The sequence below is a fragment of the Solanum verrucosum genome, unplaced genomic scaffold (assembly GCF_900185275.1).
Source record: "Solanum verrucosum unplaced genomic scaffold, falcon-dt-bn FXZP01000287.1, whole genome shotgun sequence".
Lineage (NCBI taxonomy): Eukaryota > Viridiplantae > Streptophyta > Magnoliopsida > Solanales > Solanaceae > Solanum > Solanum verrucosum.
The window spans coordinates 526,083-534,845 of record NW_026020292.1 but is presented as its reverse complement, the minus strand read 5'-3'; the positions used below and the strand labels follow the sequence as shown (position 1 = coordinate 534,845).

Below are 8,763 nucleotides of genomic sequence, written 5' to 3'. Positions count from 1 at the left end.
AACAAAAAGAATCGTTTTCGTCTTTCTTCTCTCTTGTTGAAATGCTAATGTCTTTCAAAGACAAATATTATTGAACAATTAAATAATTTTCTCAAACCATCAAATGGAGTAATGTTTTTTTTTCCTAAAATCAAAACCAACTCCAAATAGGAAAAAAATTCCAATACTTCCCAAATTAGGTTATTAGCCTTTGACTAGAAAATGGGTCATTGCCCAACAAATGATACAAATTTAGAAACTTGTTAGCCGGCGTGTCAATTTAGCGCGTTCAAGAAATCAAGAACTCCCCAACGTTAATAAATCAAGAACCCCTCTTTCTTAAACAAATTTTATTGGAACTTCACTCTCTTTATCAACACCTCTTCTTCTTTATTATATTACATTCATCAAACCCATTGTTTTCTAACAGTTGATCTCTCTCTGTTTCTTGTTTTTTCCATGGGAATGCTAATGGAAGACGATGATGGTGGTGGGTCGAAAGAGGAGTCCTGCATTACTGATTTTGAATGTGTAGATGTTGAAGAGTATGAAGCTTTTAGAAAGAATCCGTTTATGTGTGAACATTCTGTTGATCACTACTACTATCTTTTCCCAAGAGCTAAAAGAAGCAGAATTTTCAGAAGAAAGAAGCCTCCTACTGTTATGCCGTCTCAATCAATATCACAGAAAAAGGGTCTGAAGTTTCGAATCTCTCTTAAACGTAAAACAATCGAAACAGTTGATGGATACCTTTCCATGGAGAGAAAAAAGACTGAAACTCTGTTCGATGAAAAACAGAGTAAGTGGGAAGACAGAGAAAAAGAGAAGAAATATTTATAAACCAATAATTGATACTCCAGTATTGCCAGATGAGTTGAAGGAGAAGATTTCAGGAATGGGTGTTCAGATTTCTCAAGTGAAACTCGTAATTCAGAAAGTTCTTTATGATACAGATTTGAGCTATAAGCATATGCGTATGTCAACCAAGTGGTGAGAAAGGATTTCTTGACATCACAACAGAAAATGGTGTTGGAGACCTGAGACCAGAGATATTGAGTCCAACAAAAAGAGCAAGATTCAGTTCAACTTAATTGAGCCTTCGCTTGAAGAAACAAAAATTCATTTTTAGATGGTAGTTCACCTTTTCTGTTTTGTAGTAGAAGATTCTCAGGCATAGCACCGGCCGGACATATTATCTATCATCAGCTGCAGTGGTAACATTACCATGTTTGTATGCATTATATTAATAGAGGGAAAGTTTTAATGAGTTTTTGATACATACTCTTTTACATTATATTATGTCACAAGATTAGTTCTTTCAGAAATGAGACCACAGTTCATTCAAGCCAGTAATCAATGGAAGATGAAGTGACAATCCGTTGCTACAGTACAACAGTTGACGCGCTCACCATCGTTTGTTGGTGATTCCATTGCTGTACACCATCTAACAACAAAAATGTGCAATGTCATTTTGAGTTCAAGTTATTCGAAACTCACCTGAGCCCCTCGGGTCTCAAGTCAAACCACCCCAACAAGTCTCAAATGGTAAAATCAACTTGTACAAAGTCTCAAATGATAAATTGAGGTATAAATACTCAGGATGGGGATTATACAGGTTGTGATAATGCTTTGCCTTAATAGTGGTTGACATGTCAATTCAGGTGAAAACTGAAAAGTTATTCGTAAATGTACGATTTTTGCATTGTCCAATTTTTTTATCTATCCAATGATACGTAATTGTTAAGTAATCATAACCATAGTACCACGAGACCTATGTTAGACAAAAACTTTACCATCTGAGTGATACAATACATAACATAAGTATTGTTGGTATCTATGCGTAAATTTAAAAACCTCTCTTCTAACAATTAATCTAGAAGATGTGAATTTTTCTCCTAAATTTGAATAATATCGAGAAGAAGAATATATACATAAATATGCTGAAAAGAGAAGATTGTATTCTATTTCCTTACATTGATGTTGGACATAACAAATGTCACCCAAAAGTACTTATGTGAGGCAGGTGTCTGATAGTTATTCACAAAGAGTTGGGCAGAACATCAAGTGATGGAATCACTCTGGAAAAGGAGCGGCATCTTGATTTTGGACGGAATCAGATTGAACCATATGAATATATTCATACAACTTCCATTTGATCCCGGTGATTCTGTTGAATCAGAGGAACACACAAGGAACAAAGTGATTGCTTCCAATATTACCCAACCAGAGTTTGTAGGATCATATTATATTGTTCTGGCAGCTACTCGTTTTACTACCACCAACGTTGTTCCTCAAGCTTTGCTCAACAACTAGCTGAAGAGATTTACAAATCAGCTCAATCGACACTCCAGTGCTTTCCAGAACCCCTCTTGGGAGAAAACCATAAAAAAACATAGAAAAAGTATATTTAGACCATATATGCCAATTTTCGGACAAGTATTTGATTTGTATCTTTGATAGGCCGCGAGAGTAGATTATGGAATTAAGTCATTGTGAGCTCAAATAAGAAATACAAGTGATTTATAGTATGATATGAAAATAAATTATAGTTGAACAAAAGAAACAGATTCAAGTGTACCCATAGACACCGCATAATAGAAACCTTATTCATTTCAAACTATTACATAACACAAAATGAATTCTCCTATTACAGTAGATCAATAGTTATCATTTGCAAAATACTAAATCACGAATGGGCAAGACGTTCATTAAACATGCTTATTCCTAAAATATATATTTAACAACTGACAATTAGAGCATAAAAGAAACAATTTACTTTTCAAAGTATACATTAAAAAGTTCTGCATTTAGAGGATTGTCCTTCAAAATAAGCTTCAATTTCCTGAATATAAGATAAAAAGAAGACGTCATTATTAGTAACTAATAATGTGAATAATGGATTGTTAGAGAGATTTAAAACTTACCACGACTGTTATGGATGTAGACCTTAAGAGAATTATTTCCCATGTCCTCTTGTTCTTGTTCAATCTTTCTGGCACAATCCTCAGCACCAGTGCCGCAATAATGTAACTCAATTGACTCCAAAGTACCAATTTCCCCAAAATCTGTTGGAATTTCTCGAAGGAAGCTACAGTTCTTCAGAACAAGGCGTTTTAGATTTGGGAAGCTATCACTGCTAGCTTCCCAGTGCTGAAAATGTAGATAGCTAATTATCAACAGCTTGAGACTTTGGAACTTGTCGTCATCACTCAGTCTCCATACTTCACCTGTAGCTGGCGATTCTTTAAGTTTGAGCTTTTCAAGATTCGGTAACAATGCAAGAGTTGATATTTCTTCCCACGGAAAAAGATAGTTACCGGTTAAAGTCAACATTTTAAGTGATGTTGGGAAACTGAACCTCCTGATGGAAATCGCTTCCCAAGCATTTCTGAAACACTTCAATGCTTCGAGTTTTGTCAAGCTGGACATATCAATAAGGCGTTTGGTCATAACATCTTCTTTCGAACAAGATACACGAACCATTAATCTCTTTAGATTGGGAATGCTTTTGAAAACGTCATTTGTACAACTGAAGGAACATAGACCAGAAAGTTCCTCTAGATTTGGCAATATTCCTATCTCAAGTTCTGATATTCTAGGACTGGGTAAATAACTCGGTGACCCCAGATACACATGCCTCAAGTTTTTCATCAGCCAAATCGTCCCTGGTACGGTTATATAGCTCCCACATTGTTCGTGCTGAATTAGAGTTTGCAAATTCTGAAGCTTTGAGATTGATTCAGGAGGACAATCAAACCTTTCAACTTCAAGATATCTCAAATGAAATAAATTAGTCAAGTCAAATGGAAATGCAAAACAAGAATGGGGGAAGACCAATACCCTAAGAAGATTGAAAATGGCTGAAATGAATAAAGCGTGTTGAACAAAATATGTAGATAGATCTGGTAAAAAATGGTAATCGATAGATAAAATCTTAAGCTGAACAAAATAGGGATTGAAAACTGAAGCGACCACCATTATGCTTTTGTGTTGGAAGAGTAAGAACTTCTTGGTCAGTTCTCACAACATATATAAACTTTGTCATTTTAGCTTCTATCAAACAGAATTCACGTAGTAGATCATGCATTGCACATTCTTTTTATCCCACCATTGAATCTCCTTTTTCTTGCCATTATCAAGTTCCTGCTAATAAGATCCTCCAAATAATATACCGCCACTTCCTCCAAGCTTTTACGACTTCTACCAGATATCCTTATGAAACCTTCTGCGATCCATAATTGGATCAATCTCCGAGTATCAACTTGAAAATCTTCTGGGAAACAAGCCATAGAAAGAAAACAAGGTTTGAGGTGAATAGGCAAGTGGTGGTAACTCAAACCGAGCACTCCTAAGCATTTATCTGGATGACTAGCAAGGACTTTACTTAAGGTTCGGGCAACATCCTTCCAACTTTCTAATGTCCTGTCCACTTTAGAGAGATGTCCAGAAATAACTGAAATCGTAAAGGGTAGTCCTTGGCATTTTTCTGCTATTTCCTTTCCAATTTCTCCCAACTCAGGAGGATGATCGTGTTCTAGTCCAAAAACCTGATCACGAAGTAACTTCCAACTGTTATCTAAATCCAAGAGGTTCATCTTATGAGGGCTACTAGTAGTTGCATAAATCACTACCTCATTTTCCCTAGTAGTCAATAAGACTCGACTCCTATTGTTGCAATCAGGAAATATTCCTCTTATGCTATCCCAAACGTCCTTACTCCAAATATCATCAACAACAACAAAGTATCTTCTACCATTTAACTCTTTCTTCACTAGGCCTGCTAAGTCAGAGTCATCCTTGTTATCATAATATTTTGCATTGGAACTAACTGTTTGCTTTGAAATGCAACGTAAAGCTTCTAACAACACATTTCTACATCAAAATTCTTGAGATATTGTAACCCAAGCAAGAATGTCAAAGTGATGATACCTGATTGCGAGATGATTATATGCTTTTCTAGCGAGTGTGGTCTTGCCAATGCCACCCATGCCTGTTATTGTGACAATTTCAAGATCCCGCGATTGTCCTGTCAATAATCTTTTAATTATGATCTCCAAGTCATCATCAAGTCCGTGCACAATATCATCTTCCAAATATGTAGAAGAAGTGCCAATTAAGGAATCCCTCGATAATTCAAGAATTCGATCATCATCATCATGAGTAGTTGTGTTAAAACCAGAAGCAATAATCTCCATCATTTCTTTCTTTATTGTATCCATTTCATCAACAACTACAGGCAAATCCTCTTGTTGTACAGTTGCATTTGTGTAGGATATGCCATCGATTATATCGGAAATCTTCAGCTCAACAGCATATTTTGCATGATTAGCAGCAATTCTAATTTTTTCCTCCAAAGATTTGATTTTTTCAACATTCTTATTGCCTGATCCTTCAAGAAAATTATAAAAATATTGAGCAGTAACATGAATAGATTCAAGCGCTTTAGCAGTGAGAGCATCAAAGAGTTGTGGATTTCGTTGCTCAAGAGTTTGAAGAAGACAAGTTACAGCACTATAGGCTGCCATCAAGGTCTCAAGATGAACAAGCTGGATGTTTTTTGAGTGGTTAAAATGGACAACCTTTCATTCAAGATAATATTAAATTCTCTGTTTTTTAGATTAGGGAAGAATACTACTCCTTCATCAATATGTGGTCTTAGAATTGACTCAACAAGTCCTTTAACTTTTTCAAATAATCAATTTTAAGATCTATTTTATCATATATTAATATGAAAAAGACAACTTATAGTATTTTCATATAAATTTTGAATATCTAAATTTAAATGATAAATTATTTTAATTCAATTTAACTTTAAAATTAGTCAAATTGACTCATCGAAAATAAATTGCAACAAATAAAAAAGAATGGAGGGAGTAAAAAATAGTTTTTTTTAATCATTTTCTCCATTATTGACCTGACGAGCCTCACCAGCAGAGGCGGAGCTACAACTAAGTAAGGGTGGTCCGTGGTCAGTCGACCCTTCACCGAAAAATTAGACTGTGGCATGCTCATTTAAGTCTCTGAGGTCCCTGCTTCGGTCCTTGCTTGAATAAAATCTTTTTTCAAAAAATAACAAAGAAAGAAGGAAAGAAACATAAATAGTTGTCCCGTATCTTTAAATTTGGATGCACCCACTCATGAGTAAAAAAAATATATTTTGTGCACCCACTTTGCTAAACAAAATCACCCCACCTTTTAAAGTCTGAACACTCTTGACGAAATTTCTAGCTCCGCTATATTAGATTAAGTAGTTGTTACATACGGATACTATGTGAACCGCAATTTGTCAAATAACTTATCTGCGATAATTTCTAAATGTTCAATGTTCCTTTGTTGGAACTTCATCTTCCACTGATTGATTTACACTTTGTTTGGATGGTTGTTATCTTTGCATTGCACTGTTAGTTTAAATGCAATATTGTGTCTAAATAGCGATTCGATAGGAGTAGGCCGCCCCAACTTGGCAACCGTGAATGTAGCACACTCATGTTTCGAGAGTGAAATGAGTAGAGGGTATATATCATTCAACTCTAAAAATTAAAATTGGTGATATTGATTTAGTCAAATGAGATTAAATAAAATGCAGACTTGATTAGAGTATTAAAAACTTTGGTGTATAGATTAATTTTTCAGAATTTTGAAAAGTCTTGCCTCTTATTTTAAAAGTCTTCCTTGAAGAAATTAGTCCATGACTTGATATCGGGAGAATGCTACCTCCAATTCCCTATATGTTCAATCGAGCCAAAGATTCTCCACTGATCATTGAGTAGTGATGAAGGAGAAGGAGGAGATAATGACGGTTATGATGGAGGAGGAAGAAGAGGATAAAGTGATGGTGGTGGAGGAGGAAGAGAAGGAGGTGGTGGAGGAGGTGACGGTGACGACAGAAGAAGGGTTAGGAGGGTGAGGGTTGAGGTGGGATTGGGTGGAAAAGATAGTGTCCTTGTGTAAATGATAAAAATTGAGGGTTTTAAAATTAGTGTCTTTAGAACTAATCTTAAGGTTTCCTTACTTGCGCCATGGTTGGATTCGCAGGCAAGGGAAGAACTTCGTAGTCCTCCTCAACAGATTCCCACAGATCATTTGCCTCCATATGTGCCTCCATTCTTGTTGCCCAAATATGATAGCCTTCACCTTTTGAAGACAGGTAGACCTAGTGCAGTGAGGAGTTTCTAAATCCATATAAGAAACAAAAAGAAATAAGGAAAATGAGTTTCCCTCAATTACATGTGCCTCAAGAAGAAAGCTCTGATACCACTTTTGTTGGAGTTTTTAGGCTGAACTTCAATTCTATAAATCATATTACTCCTATATAGAAATGGGACTTGATGGGACGAACACAGCTTCCCATTATTGTACAAAAAGCAATTAAAAGTGTACAATGAAAATTTTCCCTTTCTGGCTCAATTCAATTGGCTGTTAAACACGTGAAAATCTGCAGGTGGCCTACAAAAGTTGTATCAGTCTCCTTTCATAATTTGACAACTGCATAATTGGGTCTCATTTTAAAAAAAAATGGGTCAAAGTTCCTTCTCTCTCTTACTTTTTAACTTTTTCCCTTTATTTTAACTTTTCCACTTTTTGTTTTGTTTTAACCATTATTTCAAATTTTATTATTTTCCGTATCTTTAAATAATTTTAAAAGTATAAAATTTAGCCTAATTTATCATACTCCTAACATTTGCTATTATTTTTCTATCCTATATTAGTTATATAAATTACTAAAAATAATTATTAAAATTATTTATCGATTAACAAAATTAAACTATCATTTTTAAAATTTTCATTACCCTAGCAATTATTTGTTTTAAAGTATAAACAAAATTTTTGTAAAGTTATAAAAAAATAAATATCTTAAAGAGTAAATTAGTAAATTATCATTTTTATTAATAATTTCTTAAAGAATGTGTAAAAAAAAGTAAAATAACTAATACGAAAAGAGTATAAAATCAATTTTTTTTCTCTTCTCAATAGTTTCATAATTTTCTAATTTCGTAAACACTTAAATGTATCTAATATTCTCCAACAAGAAAATATAATAGAAAGACCATCCGTAATCTTCACAAATAATTACATAAGTTTTGTTTCTATTTTCATGTAATCCAAAATCGAAAATCATCCATAAACTCCTACATACATACATACTCTCTCAATTTATATGATATATGTTTATTCTTGAAATTCAAGCTATGTGAAATTTAATTGATATTTTAAAAATATTTTTTTATTATTATATTAGCATGATAAGAATCGCAACTTATAGTGTTTGTTCAAAAATATAACCTTCTCACTAAGTTGCAATTCAACCTAAAATATTATTAGTTGCAATTCTTGTCATGTTAATATTATAAAAAATATTTTATAGCTTGAATTTCGAGAACAAAAATAATAAATTAATAGAGAGAATAAAATGAAAAAAATAATTAATTAAACTAAAGTTAAAATTACGTTAAGGGTTAAAAAGAAGCTGAAAAAAGAAGACAATGTGTGATGAGAAAGAAAAAGTAAGAAAAAAGATTAAAATTTAAGGAGAGAAACAGTCAGAAATTCAGATAGGTAAAAAGTAGCCAGTGGGTCCCAGAATATACAAATGGCATCCAAAGAGGCCCTCATACAACTGACAATAAGTGTGCCTGGTACAAAATAAAATTTTTCTTTATATCTGCATTTCAACATCAGAATTTCAAAGGTCTAAAGACCATCAGAATATTTTACTCTTATTTAGAAATGACAATTAAAAGGACTAACACTACATTAAATTAGTTGTACAACGTGCAAACAATT

General features: G+C 33.7%; 2 pseudogenes; one reads left to right on the top strand and one right to left on the bottom strand.

Moving 5' to 3' along the window:
* Positions 1-201: 201 nt before the first annotated feature.
* LOC125834496 (uncharacterized) lies at positions 202-1,108 on the top strand (annotated as a pseudogene).
* A 1,784-nt stretch (positions 1,109-2,892) lies between these two features.
* On the bottom strand, positions 2,893-5,519 carry LOC125834495 (putative late blight resistance protein homolog R1A-10; annotated as a pseudogene).
* Between the last annotated feature and the right edge of the window lie 3,244 nt (positions 5,520-8,763).